This window comes from Arctopsyche grandis, chromosome 12 (genome assembly GCF_051622035.1).
Source record: "Arctopsyche grandis isolate Sample6627 chromosome 12, ASM5162203v2, whole genome shotgun sequence".
Lineage (NCBI taxonomy): Eukaryota > Metazoa > Arthropoda > Insecta > Trichoptera > Hydropsychidae > Arctopsyche > Arctopsyche grandis.
The window spans coordinates 18,603,267-18,621,375 of record NC_135366.1 but is presented as its reverse complement, the minus strand read 5'-3'; the positions used below and the strand labels follow the sequence as shown (position 1 = coordinate 18,621,375).

The following is an 18,109-nucleotide window of genomic DNA, read 5'->3' as shown; positions in this document are numbered from 1 at the left end:
TTTGAAATCCGTCTTTGTCCGTAACAGTTGCATTAATCGGAATAGTTTTCCCCTAAAAGGTTTGTGGCCCAACACAGTATAGAGATGCGCCTGGGAAAATCACGAGCGGTTTAAGGTTCCGGGTCCCGAAACGGGAACGGGAACGTTACGGTTATCCTCCGGATTCGCTCCTAGCTAAACTTCAGGCCGTGTTTGAAGAGCGACTAATGGATTAGAGGCAAAACACACTTTGATATCCTTCGACGCGAATTTAATACTTTACAACGTTTGTAAACGAAACTTGCGCCCGAAAAAGGTAACACGCAGAATAAACATTTTCGTTAATTTTGCCCCGACACAGAGATGGGATACCTGTGTACCTTTACGGGTGCAAAAGGACTGCTCTGCCAACTACACACGACCGTATTATACAATATTCATGTGGATTGTCGACGCGACGTTCAATTTGAGCTGCTATTCTGCCGCTGATGATGCACACGAGAAGTAAATTTATGAAAATGGCATTATATAAAACTAGAATAGTAGGGCTGACTGTTTATACGTACACATATTACACTTCGTGTGACTGAAGTTAGTACTGACTCTTAGTCAAGGTACGCATTTTGTTCTCTTTCGAGTCGTCGCGTTTAATTAGAGCGAACAAGTCGGCTCTAATTACACTTCATTAAGACTGAAATAAGGTGTTTCGAAGACGAAGATTAGTTAAAAATAGAAAATAAAATCTACTGAGTTGGACTATATGTAGTATAGGCAAAGATTACATTGAAATTTGATTTCTATGAAGTTAACTTTGAACTACATATTTTATACATATGTACAAATATATATGCAATACACATTCACAAAAAGTTGTTCAAATTGTCAATTTAAAACCATATTTTGATGCATAAATGTTAATATATTTTCTTTTTTGGAAAAACACTGTGCAGTGTACAGTGTGTTGAGTTGTTGAAGGATATCTTAGTTTTTTCCTTATCGTCATATCATCATCATCATTTGCAGCCATCCAATGCTGGATTTAGACCTCTTCAACACGCTTCCATTCATTTTGCGCAAATCTCATCCATCTGACCCCACACATTTTTCTAATTTCGTACACCCATCTTCCTTGCGGCCTTCCTTTTACCCATTTATGTAAATTCTCTCGATCACCAATTTAGCACTCATTTGTCAACCTTTCGTCTATTCTTCGAACTGCGTGACCCGTTCATTGCCATTTTAATCTCTTCACTTTCGTTACTATATGCACTACTTTTCTCATACTTCTTACCCACGTTTTCTGTTTCAAATATCTACTCTTATATGCTGAGCTTACAGCGTTCCATATTTAATTGATTACATACAAATATGCTTATGAAAATCTTATTTTGACTGAATGAGACGTGAACACAAATATTCATTTAAATTTGTTTACATTTAATCTTAAAAAATGATATTAAAAAACGTATCTACATATATGTATGTATGTATGTATAATATGTATATTTGATGCTATTTTCTATATGTAATGTAATTATTGTTTGCTTCCACATGTAATACGATGTTAGATAAATAAATATTTTCATAAAAGCGTGCCTGCCAAGAAAAATTGTGAACGGAACAAACAATACGCATTTTTCTTTGTAATATTGATACATACATACAAACATACGTCATACATATATCATATATGTACATATGTATGTATATATCGAAAATTCTAAGAATTTTTATATAAATGTAATAGACATTTAATGATACGTACGTACACGTATTTTAGATAAGTATTTAAAAGGTCAAAATGATTTATAAAAAAGTATAAAAGTATTTACACGTTTGTACATATTACTCAATGTATAACATCGCGAGCAATTCAATCGATGACTTATTTATAATAAGAAATGTGACTAATTAAAATATTTCTATTGAATTGAAAACATAGTTTTCATAGTAATAAGAGGTTAAAGACAATTAAAATTTGAGTTAGATATCAAAAATTGTAATATGTAATTCCAAACTTTAGAACAGTAGATACATAATGGTCGTAGAAACCGGTCGGTGCAGATTGACAAGAACATAATAGCACTTTTATTATCATACCGAACAATAGCATTGCGAATGCAATTCAGAAAACAATTTTGCATACGAATTTAAAATATCGCAAAGAATTCTAAAAAGTCACATACAAAGAGCGCCGCTCGTACGTACACACTCGTACGTTTGCAAACAACCCCCCCAAGTCTTTCTTCTCCATTCTTCCTTTATTATACTTTTCGCTACCCAACAGCATATTCAATCATATTGTGATCCTTCTGAGCCTCTTAAATACGTGCCCGTACATATCTCTCGTGCGCCACATTTTGCAATAAAAACGCGAAAGAATATGATCCACTAAAAGCGCCTTTCCATTATGGCTCGCGCGCCATCTAGCCCCGGATATTTTGATCGAAATTCTGTAAAGGGGAAAATTACGCTCCGGGGTCCGATTCCACCACGGGTTCGTCGAATATTGGCAAAACCACTAGACTTGAGGCTAGTGCAAAAAATCGAGGCATTGGAATGAGTTTTGCGCCGCAATCTGGGGCTTGAGTCGACACGAAAGTGAATGCAAGTCGTTCGATCAAGGCCGACACTGTCAATTTTTGTACGACCGAGAGCGAAAACTACCAACCATTGCGATTTTAATTGAATAATAATGCGATTTTATATCTGTGTGAGTTGTTATTTGCACTACAGTTCAAATAGGTGCATGTTCATCGTGTCTATAAGTGCAATACTTGAAATCGGCAAGTCAACGCTCTAATGGCGGCCGTTCAATATTTAAGGCCGAATAAATATTATATGAAGTGAAATATAAATAGTGCGTATTAACTTAAAAGGTACTTTAAATTTATATTATAATTAAATTGGATATATTTATACACATAGGGACAAAATGTATATTTTCACGCTTCCTTTCAAGATAAACTTTGACCTTATAAATTATATGGAACAGTACTTGTAGAGAGGTTCGTTAAACTTGTAATTCGTTTAGAAGTTTCGAACGAAAATCTAAACTAAACTTCGGCACTAAATTTTTAACATTAAAATAATACAGGTAGAACTCTAGTAATTAGGAACGAGAGTAATTCAATTACATTAATTTATCTATATAGATTAATTTATATGTATATACATATACATATATACACAGTCCCATGACAGAAAATTGGGCCCAACTGATTGAATGGCGTTTGCGCCCATTTGTGATGGTTATAAATAACTCACTTTAAGACCTTTTTTGCTTTTTTTTTTTTGTAAGCTCATCCTTATGTACTACTCTATTCACCGACAAACAATAGTGCAACACTTTACTTCAAAATGTCTTCAAAAATAAAAGTGAAATGATAGAAATGAGTTTGCTCCTGAATTACGTTACGTAGACGTGCGTTTCTGCGAAGATTATTTATTATTTCGCTAATATCAACGTATATATATATGTATGTATATGTACATATATCTATACATATATGTAAATATTTATATTCTTCTCAATAAAGCAAAAGTCTCAATGTACATACATATCTAAATTGACCTTTTAAATGCGAAAAAAATGTTTAACAAAAGTTTATTGAGTTTTTTTAATTCAATTTATGTTGTAAATTGAAAATTTTAATTTGATTATAAAATTGAAAAACACGCTATTTGAGTTCAATGTTGAAAATAAGGAGGTTCAATCTGTGTTATCATCATGAGGAAATACAATACTGAAAAATGAACATTGATGGCGTATTCAATCGATGAGTTTTTTGGTATTGTGAGTCTTTTTCAGTGTCGGGTTTGAAACAGGATATCCTTGAATTTCACAATGGATTTTTCCTTGTCCTTTGTTGCACGAACGCGTGACCATGAAATCGCTTGAATTCTATCACGGATTCCTTAGGTTTTACAATAAAACCTATTAATTGAATAAAAATCGACTCCTTCAATTTTAGCTCAGTTTATTTTTCATGATGTAATCTTACAACAACGAGTATGTTACGTAAAGTAAGAAGTTGAGATAGAAACGATGTATGATAGGAAACAGAACACCGTTTTATTATACTTTAGTGTTCGATAAACTTTGGCCTTTAATGTTTGAACATCATTATTAGCGTTGGGAGAGAAACGCAGTGAAACCCACAAAAGCCGCCGGAATTGCAATTAATTTAAACATACATATATCATATATGTATGTATAATACTACTGATTCGTTAGTCGTTTCGTCAGGAATTCATTGGGTTGCCAAACGCGACGAATGTGTAAATGTGAATTTTGCCGCAATGCAAGTCGGCTGCATTTCGACGCGTACCTACACCATGGTATTGCCAAATTGCAAAGTTATCCAATTTCCTCTGCAGGCACGACTTTCGCTAGCAAAAGACCGAACGAAGAAAACAAGAACAAAAGGGGCAAAAAGCAAAACAGATAAAAGAGTGTGACAATCTATGTAAGTACTATCAAAGTCTTCCACTTACCACATCGGGTTGCGAAAATCTGGCGTTGAAATCTCTCGTAGTGCTTTTCCGAACGTTGAATGAAATCCGTCTTGTAACAACACTGCGGAGACAATGGACGATTGAAATTTATGTTTTAACACACACACACACACATGTAAAAATAAATCTAAAACAAAACAATCACAACATAAACACAAGCTCGATGACAAAAAAAAATCAAACGATCTGATGACGTCAAACACAACGGTGAGATGAGTAAGTGAATGAAATAAAATGTGATATACGCTGAAATGATTAATAAACAAGTAAAAAGTGAAAAATTATCATAAATTCGAAACTGAAAGTTTCGAAAGACGTTGTCCGTTACGAAATTGAAAGTTTCGTAACGTCACACTGAACCGGGCGGAGGCAAGGACGCAACGTCACGGTACCCCGACACGTTCCACATTCATCATCATTATTAACATTTTTTTATTGTTGTTACACATTCCTCATTTACAAACTTGTACGACGAATTCAAATATAATAGTCCAAATTACCCACAAAATTAAATTAAAAACAAAACTAGCGCTTCAAATCAGATCTGCACAAGAATAATCGTTCAAACAAAACCACATTTATACAAAGTGATATAAACAAATTGATATTTAAAACGAATGAATATCTAAATAGATTATTCAGTAGCAATTAATCCTTTGAGATAATAAGTTAATTCACTTAATCTATGCCTTTGGAAATATGTATGTACATGCAAATTATGATGGAAATTTCAATATGAAATGATATTAAAGACTCGTACATGAAAATGCGCAATCAAAAATTTAAATAAATATGTGTTCATATTTTTAGTGTATATTTTGAGCGATTAATCGATTTAAAATTATACATATACTTTGTTAATATTTAACGTTTTTTTAATCAAAAAATATATTTATTATTAGAATACATATGTACTTTGAAACATATTCGAAAGTTATTTTATTACATTTGATAATTTCCGCGTGTTTGTATCGAGCGTATATTCCTATTCCTCTCCACTATAGCGCGTTGGAAACTTTTGACGTTTAACATAATAATCTAAACAATGCTGTACTTAAAATATTATACAGAATTTAAGCATCATAAAAAACGAACTATAAAACCGCCAAATAATTGCGACGATTGAATGGGTATGTTTACAAAAATTGCAACACAGTAAAAATGTCACCCAACCCACTACCGACAGCACTATGTACATATATACAGAGACGCGAATCGAACACGATTTTCGCCAGCGAAAAAATAAACGAAAATAAAACACAACTAAACTCCGATATTTGTCAACGAGCACGCACGATTAAAACTTATCCGAAGACACGTGTCCAACAAAACGACGACGAAAGTTTGCGAATTAGTTCCGGCACGTTAACCTGCTCAGGTGCTGACGTATACCTAAATGTATATGTAGTGATGTATGTGTGTGTGTGTGTCGCACGTGTGAGATGAAAAAAACCGCGATGTCAACAGACCACGAGAAAAGCGATGGATGAATTTTCCGGGAAAACTCTAGACGCGTGTACACACGACCGCGGTCCGTGCCGCACTGGATAGCTACGGCCTCGCAGCCTCTCCAGGCTTGTCGGCCCGGTTTGGTACAGTCATTATTCGATCGGTAGTCTGTTGAAAAACGACCGTCATGGACTTCTCAAATGTAAAATACTAGTTGAATGTGTGTTAGTGAATTTATCGAATATATCTACTTTGTTTGCAAAGTATACTACTTAATCAAAGTGTTTGTTGTGGTGTGATTTTAATGTATGTACATGTAGGTGGTTAAAATACAGTAACTAATATATAATTTGGAAAGAGACTTTGTAGGTACATATGTATCCTTCGTTCGTTCGTTCATAGATCCGTGACGTCATCGAACAAATGATTCGATTTATATTTTTTTCGATTCATAGGCGCCGATTCGATTTTGGCGCTGATTCGATTAGGCGCTGATTACCCTAGACGGCAAAGGTTCAGGGGGGCACAGGGGGCGTAGCCCTAGATGGCAAAGGTTCAGGGGGGCGCAGGGGGCGTATCCCCAGACGGCAAATGCTCAAGGGGGCGCAGAGGGTGTAGCCCTAGACGGCAAAGGTTCAGGGGGGTGCAGGAGGCGTAGCTCTAGACGGCAAAGGTTCAGAGGGGCGCAGGGGGCGTAGCGCTAGACGGCAAATTCTCAGGGGGCGCAAGAGGCGTAGACTTACTATATACATATGTTTGTTTGTTCGTGACAGTCAATTTAATAAAAAAAACAAATGAGTATTCAAATAAATTTATATAAAATAAAACTATTCAAATAAATTTAATAAAATATTTACTATTAGATTAGTCATGTTTAAGCGGTTTATTTTACAAATACCGAGCGAAGCCATGTAATGCAGCTAGTATATAATAATATGCAAATAATTTATTTTATTAAATTTTACAGGTTCCGGAAAATCCAATGAACGTTTATATTCATAATTGTTTATTGAATCCGTTTGTCCGGGGAGAATACAGTCGTAAATATGAAAAGTGTGTATTATATAAGATAGGTTTGAGCCTTCATTACCAACAAGATTTCCATTTTTACTCAATTTGGGGTAATTTACTCCAGTTCCGAGACCCTCAGTTTAATTCAATATAGCATTGTTTCTCAAACTGTGGTGCGTACATATAATGTTTGACGGCGAATATTGAAAACAAAGATTTTTACTGGTTCTGCTTAGCAAATTTAGGTAAATTAAATTGTTTTTGACGCTATGTTGATTTAGCTAAAAATCAGATATATTAATTTGACAATTATGTATGTATTAAAAATTATAAAAAATCACAACAAAAGTTTGCATAAGAGAGGCTAGTAAAAAAGATTTCATTTCAAGGCGAAATATACTTTTCCGAAATTAAATGACACGTTGGATTGAATATGAAATCATTTCTTTATCAGTGTTCAAGTGTATATAAAATGTAGAAAAACACAGCTCATTGACCTGACTACAAAAGGTTTTTTTAAGAGAAAACTTTATGTTTATTTTGCTTTTAAATAAAATTATGTAACAGCTACACAATACATGAACCTCTCCTTATCGTGTATTTTAAATCAAAATTGAAGGAGATGCAATACAATAAGTTTGGTAAACAATACAATTTATGATAAATATAGATATTATTTTTGTACTTTAATGTAGATTTTTGCCCTTTGTTATGAGCTCGATAACGTATTGATTGTGTAGTAGACCTCTTATTAATATTTATTTCCACAATGGCCAAAGAAAACCGGTTTTGCTTGATACGTTTCGATAACATGTACTGCTGTATAATATTAACAGGTCGTGTTAGTTGTTGCTGTTTCGGTACGTCACTAAAGAATATTTTTTACTGCTGTTTACGTGCAGTTTACGGCTTGAGCTGTGCAGGTTTAAACGAACCTTTATGTATATATAATATTACATACATTCCTTTTCGGGTAAGAAGAGTATAATAAGTATTTGAATTTTTGAATATGTATCGATTGGATTTCAATTTAGTTTCGTTTTGAGTTTTTGTTGAACGACATACAGAATAATTTATTTTTTTCGGTATAATTGGTATATACGTAGGAAAATACATAGGTCTTTCAAATGAAGGAAAAAAATAATGTATTTTATTTATAAATTACTATCAAAAGCTTTTCATATTTTTTGACTTTCAGTTCTTTGAACTGGACCCTAATGAATTTATGTAGGAGCGTCTTCTCAGACATGCCTTCTGAGGGAATAATGTGTTCTGAATTGAATTTTTGTTTAATATAAAGCGACTACGTACTTTGTTCAGAAAATCGCATTTTCTATCCACTTAGCTCTCTTACTAAGACAGATTCAATTATCATAAATTAACTAACACTATTGTATCGCACTTTACTATTTGCACCGTAATAATTCTTTCCCTGGGGAGAACCCGCTGAGACTGCAATAAACCAAAGAAGATTAGATCGAGTCTTAAAAACGAACGCAAATTAAAATTCGATATTGCACAATTAAAATGGATAAATAAAAATAAAGCAACGACAGTGAAATTCGCACAGTTGTAAAAAAGAGAACGGACAGTCGCACTAATTAAATTACTGCAAAAACGACACAAACATACATACTGTACCAAACTGCTTTGCCTTCATACCTATGTATATAAATTGAATCGATCGATCACCCATTTCCCTAATTATGTGCACTGCCTGTCATCAGTAACGTGGAGCCAGAGGTTTTCAGCCCTGTTACAATACCCACACATACGAGTTTGTAATATCAGAGTATTATATCGAGTGTGGGTGTGTTTTGGCGATATATGTAATTGGTCACGGGACAGCGACGAGTGTACTCTGGGATGTGAAGCTGCGTCTGATCTATCTATCGGCAGTCCGATGTGAAGGGGTTATTGTTCCACGATCTGAAAGGAACCCTTCCACAATTGATAGAGCATACTGCTTGTTCGAAGCACGAGTGTTTTCAGCTCAACGTGCTGATACGTGATCCCTTTCAGGCTGAAGGGCGTTGCTCAGCTTCCATACGATGATTGGGCTTTGATGAGCGGCTTAAATCAACGCATTGTGTCTGCTAGTAACTGTTAATAATATTAATGAAATTTGATACATACTCAAACGGTAAACTACACTTGTACATATATACATATGTAGTACAATGCTTTCGAATCCTCAAGTCATTTTGAATAAGGGTTCAATCCAAAGATCCAAAACGTGTTTTATGTTGCTATGGCGCAGAGGCTCTTAACCTATCGGTCGCGAAACGAAAATGGGTCGCAGAGCATTTTAAATGGGTCGCGAAATATTTTCTACAAAATTAGTACGATTAAATATGTAATAAATATCATTCCAAATAGGGATTCCAAAAATAATGAAATTTGTCACTACTATGTACATACATATACTACTGGAAATAGTTTAGCACTATCGGTATCTACTAGTTTCAAATCATTTTTGCGTGCTCTTAGCTTTGAAGAATTTTTCTGTATAATGGATGGTTATATGTATGTAACTTTAAAACATTATATGTATATTCAAATAATTGTCAAATGAAAAAAAATTGTTTCAGAAAAAAATGAAAGGCGACGAGGCTTCTCATCGTTAACAGTCTATTATAAATCAATATATGTATTCGGAGATTGTCTTAGGTACATATAAGTACGATATTTTCGGCTTGATTCGTCTTTGATTGTAAAATAATGATACACTTCAGCGGTTTCATTGAATAGCAGTTCAAAATGGATGTTGACTCATTTTTCGACAATTCAATACAAACAAGCAGATACAACTTTTTCTTCTAAATTCTAATCGGTGCTATTGGTTTTTTATTTTGTACTACCGGTAGTACTGAAAGTCGAAATTCAATCAATAACCGGTGGAACAGATTAAGGTTGTATCAGTATTGGAATCCCTAAATGCAAATGTGCCAATATCATTTAAAGAAAATGTCTTCAAATATTATAAGGTAATTAATATTATAAGGTAAGCAAATATTATAAGGTAAGATGTGCAAATTTCATTTAAAGAAAATGTCTTCAAATATTATAAGCTAATTAATATTATAAGGTAAACAAATATTATAAGGTAAGATTCATATTTATAAAGCTTAATGTCATGAATAAAAACAATGTGTTTTGTATCAAAAGCAGATGATGTAGCAGTTCCTCTTAAAAGTCTAGTATACCTATAAATATCTACAAATGAAATTACACACCAAGATGTATGACGTTTGAATTCTTCAATATGAAGATGATGCTATCTAATTATGAGATGCTAAAAATGATAAGAAAGTAAGGAGAATGTGTTGTATTGTATGAATTTTTCGGTATTTATAATTTTACTTTCGTTCGTGCACTTTCTTCGCAACGTACAGTTTTTCATTATAATAGACAAAAATGCTCAAATTATTGCAATTACTATTGAACGCACGTTATTTTGAAAATCATCGTTACTTTTGATTATTAATCATGACAGTTGCTAACAATTTCACATTATCAACGATTAAATCTGGAGAAATTGTTATTAATGCTACACGATTGATGATACATCATAATCGGCGTGAACTTCACACGAATTTCGTTGCTAAATCATTACGCTAAATCGAATTGTTACTAGTTCAGCTCAAATTAGAGCTACCTAGATTTTCGTGGTGCGAATGACTAGTCTAGATGTATTTAATTGATTCAATATGTCTTAAAATTTGCTTGAAACTGTAATAAATAAAGATTGATTATTGTTTGAACACACCATAATATATTTACATATTATCATGGCATTCAGTAATAAAATTACTCATAATCGATAATGGATGGTTATATGTACATATGTAACTTTAAAATATTATATGTATATTCAAATAATTGTCAAATGAAAAAAAAATTACTCATAATCGATTCCGAAATATTTGTGAGTGAATCCATGCCTTAGTAAATATCGTAGCCTGCAGTATGGATCGGTAACCGAGAGGTTACCGGGTTCGATCCCGTGCTAATCTTTAATACTGCTGGTCAGATTTGGATATTTAAGACTCCAAATCGATCGTTTCTTATCAGAGTCTGACAATTTATATGATTTCATTATTGAAATGGTTCTTCCATCAAATTGGTAAAAATCATCCTACCCGCTGTCACAAATATCTGAATTTGATTTATGTACGTACGATATTTAAAAATGTATGTACAAGTCTAAATCCATAGACGTCTCTATGGATTATTTAATTAATTAATTGTTTGTTAACTTTGTGTTATTTGGCCTCTTGAAATACAGCGATTTATGTAATAAAAATGCTGTAATGTTTGTGATTAATTGTCTAGGAAGGCGCATTGGGGTCAATCTGTTAGTTCGTCCTGGTATATTACTATGTAAAAATAAAAAATATACAGAATTTAGAGAACTTAAATCGACATTTCATTATATTAATAAGTATGGTGCAATATTTACGTACATTTAAGTGAATCGGATATCGACAGAAATAGAATCCAATACAAAGTCAATTATTTATAGGTACTTTTATATCCGGTCATATAAAAGGCAACCGCTAAATTTGACACATATTTACTTGTCATTATCTATGATACATTTTCGTAATGAACGCATCAAACAGTATCGACGTGAGAATGCACTGAAGTGAATGTATTCACATTCGATACGAAATACGCGGAATTGCTTTCATATAAAATACAAGTCATTAGCGTCCATATAAAGTGTTTTTTAATGCTTGTATCACTTAAAGCCCCCTACATTATGAACAGAACTTACCGCGAGCGTTCGACGTAATCATTAGGTGCTGTTGAACACCCCTGTCTCCTCGTTTTAACGTTGTCAAATTTAAAACACAGGTCAACAAGTTTCGGCACGACTCCATGTTGGATGCTGTCACGCGTACAGAGTGTGTCCACCTTTTAAGCGGGACACTTTTATTCCCGTGCGATCACGTCGACTATCCAATTTCACTTAAAACGTGAATCGGACGGGACACGGCAAACCTATTTTTGAACAAAAAGCACAGACGAAAAGAAAAGCTCTGATAAAGGTCACGTGTTTGTCTTTAATCAGCTACCTCAACCGGTGTTGGTGTTTGTTTTTCTTTTACACGTTTAATTATTTAAAATAATAAGAGCCTATACAGTCGATGTGTGTATACGTGTGGGTGAGTGCGTAGAAAATTGGGGTGCTTTTGCCGAAAGATAATTTTCTTATTGCGTAAAAGTAATCTCCGTATTTTCCGCAACGCTTAAGCAGTCTTATGGGTCGCTTCCGTTTTGAGAACCCTTCTTCGGATGTTCAGTATTGTATTTTTAACATTATAACCCTGCGCTTAATCATCGTTCATAAACATATATATATGTACATATATACATAATCTATGTTATAAAATGAACGTATTAAGTGCTCCACAGTATAAAAATTTACTCGTATAGTTAAAAATCTTCTAATGATATCAATAAAAACAATTGTATGTAGTATGCCAAATAAATGTATACAAAAAAATTTTCAATACCTCATTACGATAAAATATATGAATTGAACTGATGACAAACATATGGAAGTATATACAATCTGTTGGTGATTTGTTTAAAGTGAATTTTTTGTGCCTAATTTTCAACATGATCTCAGTTTGACGTCTCATCTGCATATACATATGTATGTATATCTAATAGCAACATATCCATCTGTAAGACTAAGTTAAATATTTTCCTAATCAAACTTCCTACACTTACCTAGGAGAGAAAGACAACAAGCAAGTGCGTTCAAATTTGCAATTAGTTAGGGGGGGGATAAGCCCCAAAGTTCAAGTAATTAAATTTAACCTTTCCACGTTTATCTTATACGCCTCAAAAACGAGTAAACCTCATTTATATTATACACAGTTGGAATAATTTCAAATTTAACTTTAATGGCGTGTACATACACGGGAAACGGTTGAGGAGTCTGCGAGCGCGTCATTGGGATGAGTGCACATATTCACACTAAAAATTCAATGTTTGTGTGTATTTACATACATGGTATGCATGTATGTCGGTGAAAAGTTCCCCGCACTCGGTTGCGAAACACCATTAGCGAATACCAACAAATGTTTCTTGTGAATAAGTGAGGCAAACTTAAAATGGAATATCCGCAAGTTTGTTTCGTCGAACGGGCATTTGATAAATTCAAACCTCCCATCTCTTAGTTTGATTATATTTTCAAATATATTGCCATATGTGAGAAAGTTTTCTACGAAGCACACAACAATACTGTATGTACGCACAATATATTGTGGGAAAACGAATCTAAATCAGGGGAGAACGAACTTTTTCAGTATAAGGATCGTATCGTATGTATGTAGATCATGGGGGGCGTTTTATAAACTCAAAACTTCCGCAGCAAATATTGCGTAACATAATCCGTCGATGTAATTTAACCCTTTCAAAACTTTTAAAAACATTTTTAATAAAAATCCATAATCTCAAACTTTTTTACCAGAAGAAAGTCTTACCTGAAAAAAAAAATACCTTACTTCACCAAAAATTTCACAAATTATTTATAATTTATATATTAGTTGACGGGTTGATGGAAATTCTTGGGAAATCACGAAATTTTTAATGTCCCGTGTTCCATGAATCCTTATCTCCAATCTTATTGGTGATTCCACAATGGAAGAAATTCTTTTATATTCTGATTAAGATGAGACAATTGACGATTAAAAAAGCATTAAATAAGGAGTTATCAAAGACAAAACTACAACATAACTCGAATAAAAAAAACCTCGATTTTAAAAAAGAAATGAAAATATGCAAGAACAGAAGAAAAAACAGATAATTAAAAAAAAAATGTTTTCGTCCCTTTTAGCTATAAAACCAATTTTGACCAAAATTTAAAGAGTTTTTTCCGCTGCCAAATCTAGAAATAGGCTTTCGGCTTTGTAAAAGTCCAGGAAATCAGAAGTCCTAGTATATATGTACATATATATATATATATATATATATATATATATATATATATATATATATATATATATATATATATATATATATATATATATATATATATATATATATATATATATATATATATATATATATATATATATATATATATATTGTATATTAGAAAATAATCTATCTTATAGTCTCTGAATCAGAAGGATAATAAGTGGAGAACAGGTCTTTTTTGCCAACCAATTTCTATCCACGATTCCTATGCCTTTTCGTATATTTCATTACTCTATACTTGCTGTGAAATTACAATTAAGTCCATAGCAGGATTATTAGAACACATAATCTAGTTTTGTTTCTTCATTTTGAAGTAATAAGTAGTAGAAGTGAGAATTTGGAAGTAGATAATTTTTGTACCGTCTTCTTTTAAATTTTGTAATAATTTTATCTCGTTAGTGGTGAAGTCTAAGGTATAAAAAAACGTTGCATTCAATATTATTAATAAACAAATATAATTCAATAACTCAGAAAAACTACTACTTCGGGCATTGTGTAAGAAACCCAAAGTATCATTGTGGATGTCAAGCCGAGTAAAACTAGTTATTAATATTCTTTTATATGTAAAAACTACGACCCACCATTTAAAATCCTCTCTTTTCAATAAAATATTGCTTGCTTCTGTTTAGATACATATAAACTATTGGCACCTTGTTTCAGTCTATAACTTCTCGCCCGCTTTGTACATATTATAATACACATATGTATATACATATTGTCTAAGTTCAATAGAGCTCGAGGAGCGATATAAGGCAGTATTGTGTACAAAGTGTGATTAGGATCCCTTGTATTGTTAATCAGATATTCATACAAAGGGTTAGATTTGACACGTTGATACTCCGGATGTGACGCGTTACGCGTAACGACTCAAATTCAATGTTTGTCAGGGGTGTCACAAGCCTCCCCACACACTCGTTTCAAATATGTGCACACATCTCGACGATATTGATTTCATCGCGAGATTGAACCTTCCAGAGTTAACAGGCGAAGATGGAAATAAACTATCTCGTATCCGAATCGTTTTATACGAACGTGTGATGTGCATACGAATATGGGCTGAGATCGATACGTAAATATTACTCGAATGGCGTTTGAGGGATGGGAAAATCGTGGATGAACGAACGCCTTACTCGATACCGTGCTCTCAAATGACGAATAGATAAATCAGGGTTGTCTCATCAAACGGTGAGAAATGACGGGTGTGTGTTTACGCCTCGGGGAATATGGGAGTGTGTGAAAAAAAAAGGGGAAAACAAAGGGTTGTAATGAGATAGGGGAGATATGTGTCTTCTTGTGGAGGAATCGAGTGTGTGAAAAAAAAACGAGATCATTAACTGAAAAAATGGGGTAAACATCCTCTCGCTTTTCTTCATTTTTTCTTTTGAATAAGTAACACGCATTTGTTATATATTTTTTTATCGAAAGCTAGCTTGTAATGAAAGCTACATAGAACGAATTTTATTTATAACGTAAACAACGCTTTCAGTCTGGGATGTGAATTATTATGTTAAATAGTGTATCGCCCATTGATATATTAAGGGTTGATTTGGAATGGTATTGATAACATTGAACAACAAAATAAATTACCGGAGAGGAAGCTTATCAATCTTTATTAAGTTAAAACAACTTAATTTGAATATGAAAATGGCTTCCGCTTTTTATTGGCTTCCTCTCGTTTAAGAGACATGAGCGTATAAAAAAATGGGCAATTTTCCGGATTTTTGATTAATTAATTATCTAGTGAATTTTAAAAGTCAAAAATATACTTTTTTTGACACATTTTTTCCGTAATATTATGAGCTAATTTCGCTACTTTTTAACCTTACGTTTATAAAGATTGGTTCTTATATTTTTTGTTTTATTGAAACGTACTAATTCGAGCGGTTAAATATTTTCAACAAATGATCTTATTTGATATTTGTGGAATAAAGAAGTATCAAAAACAAAATTTTGATAATCTCTTAAATACACAGGCACATACTTATACACACATTACAAAACCTCCTCAAAATATGACACACAGACATATAGACACACAGACACTCAGACACACAGACACACAGACACACAGACACACAGACACAGACATACAGACACATGTACACAGAGCCACACACAGGCTCATATACCCACATTTTTTCTAGATCATGAAAACGTGATCAGTGATCTTTATGTACTACGTACATAAAGAGTGACCGGTTCTAAGTTTAAATCACTGAAAATCTCTTGGTCAAATTTTGACATGATCATAAAACTCCATCTATATACAATATGTATTGCTACTACGTACATAGATAAAGTAAAAAAAAAACAATCAAAATCTATAGCGGGAGAATAAAATTATGAAATACTTATACGCGAACGTGTTCACGAGCGTTTTTCCGAACGCGATTATGTATGAAGACGTTCGTGAGTTTGTACAATCGTATATTTGTGAATACGTCACGTGGCCTAATGTTCACAAACACTCAAACGATGACCTTAAAAATAATAAAATAATTTAAAAATGTATTAACAAGTATATTTTTCTCTATATTAAAATGTATTTAAATATTTTAAGATTTGAAATACAAAACTTACGTGTTATTAACCAGTATATTTTTCTCTATGTAAAATGTTTTTCAAGTTTATTATTACTGGTGTTATTTCGATTGCAATTATCAAACAAATGCGTATTTAAATTTTTCAGTATGCAACAAACGTTGCACGCGATTGGATTACCTATGTATATATTAATTCCGTTTGAAATAATCAATCGTTAAAATAATCCGGTAAATCACAACAATCGCAAATAAACCGAGTGAATTAATACGAGTAAAATATTGTGTTCAAAAATATAACAAGTGTTTTGTTCAATTTGATTCTTATTAATAATAACATGCAGTGATTGAAAAAGAAAACAAAATTTAATTAATTCATTTATTTTCATTTTGAAAAAAAATATACACTGGCATACATTTTCAAATTTAATATTAATTTTATAATGTTTATAGCTTGAATAAAATTATATTTCATTTGTGTTAAATTCTGTGCAATCTACTTAGAAAAAGAAGATGGCAAGACGCTCAATAGTTGCTATGGAGACTTCTCGCAGTTTGTAAGTACTACAATTGCTTCTATTACACAAAAATATGACTATATATGTAATTATTATCTGATATATTTATTATTTTTTTTATAATTTTAGCTCAAAACAAAGGTACGAATTGATCAAATGAGGCGACATGTCAAAAATAATTTGTGAGTTTTTATAATATTTATATTGAACTTTGTACCGCAATTTTAATCTACTATGTAGTACAATTTTACACATACCGTACATATGTATATTTATTTAAATTATTATTATGGTGGTTTATGTTGAAATATGTCATGATAATACATACATATTTATTTTATACATATAAGGCCTTACAGATAAACCCCAATGCGCCTTCTCAACTGATTATAAAATTCGATAGATAAAAAAATAATAGAGCAATTTTTCGCAGCATTTTATTAATCAGAAATAGGACAATGTTGTAAACTTTTTCGATAAAATCAGTAATAAAATTTGTCAATAAATTGGTTAACTCTGATAGGAACCGATTGACCTGGAGTCACTATTCAAAGTCTAACTATCAGCACCGAGCCAGGGATTGAATCCGTGATCACTCGGTTGAAAGCATTCGAAACTTAACACTGATATATGCTGCTGATATGTAGGTATATGTTAAGCCAAAATATTTCAAAGACTTAAAATTTGGTTCGCAGAAGACACAGTACTAACATCTCGCGATCCAGCTGACTTACTTAAAATACTAATACAGCTGTATATGGAAAGTATGAAAGTAGGACTAAAATTGATTGTAGATAAGATTAAATTAATTTATAAATGCCGAATAGTATTAATAATAAGTTTTAAATGTCGAATAGTACATATTACATCAGACAAAAGACGGTAGAAGTTGGAAATAATTTCTATCTAAGTCGAATCATTGACATGTCCGGTAATAAAGAAAATGAAATAAAGAAATTAAAATGGAGTGAATTTGGGCGAATGAATGTTATTTTCAAATTTAAAATGTCACATTGTCTGAAGAAAAAGATCTTCGATCGATGTGTCTTGCTGCTGATGACGTATGGATGTGAAACTTGGGCATTGAACGCCAGATCA

The 18,109-nt window shown here is 32.6% G+C and overlaps 1 protein-coding gene across 1 annotated transcript in view; it reads right to left on the bottom strand.

Moving 5' to 3' along the window:
• LOC143919535 (uncharacterized) overlaps positions 1–6,052 on the bottom strand; it is a 158,979-nt gene extending 152,927 nt beyond the window's left edge. The window contains exons 1-2 of the mRNA XM_077441891.1: positions 5,967–6,052; positions 4,477–4,624 (exon numbers count right to left, since the gene is read on the bottom strand). The gene's annotated coding sequence lies outside the window, so the exon portion shown is untranslated. The remainder of the gene's footprint in view (positions 1–4,476; positions 4,625–5,966) is intronic.
• Between the last annotated feature and the right edge of the window lie 12,057 nt (positions 6,053–18,109).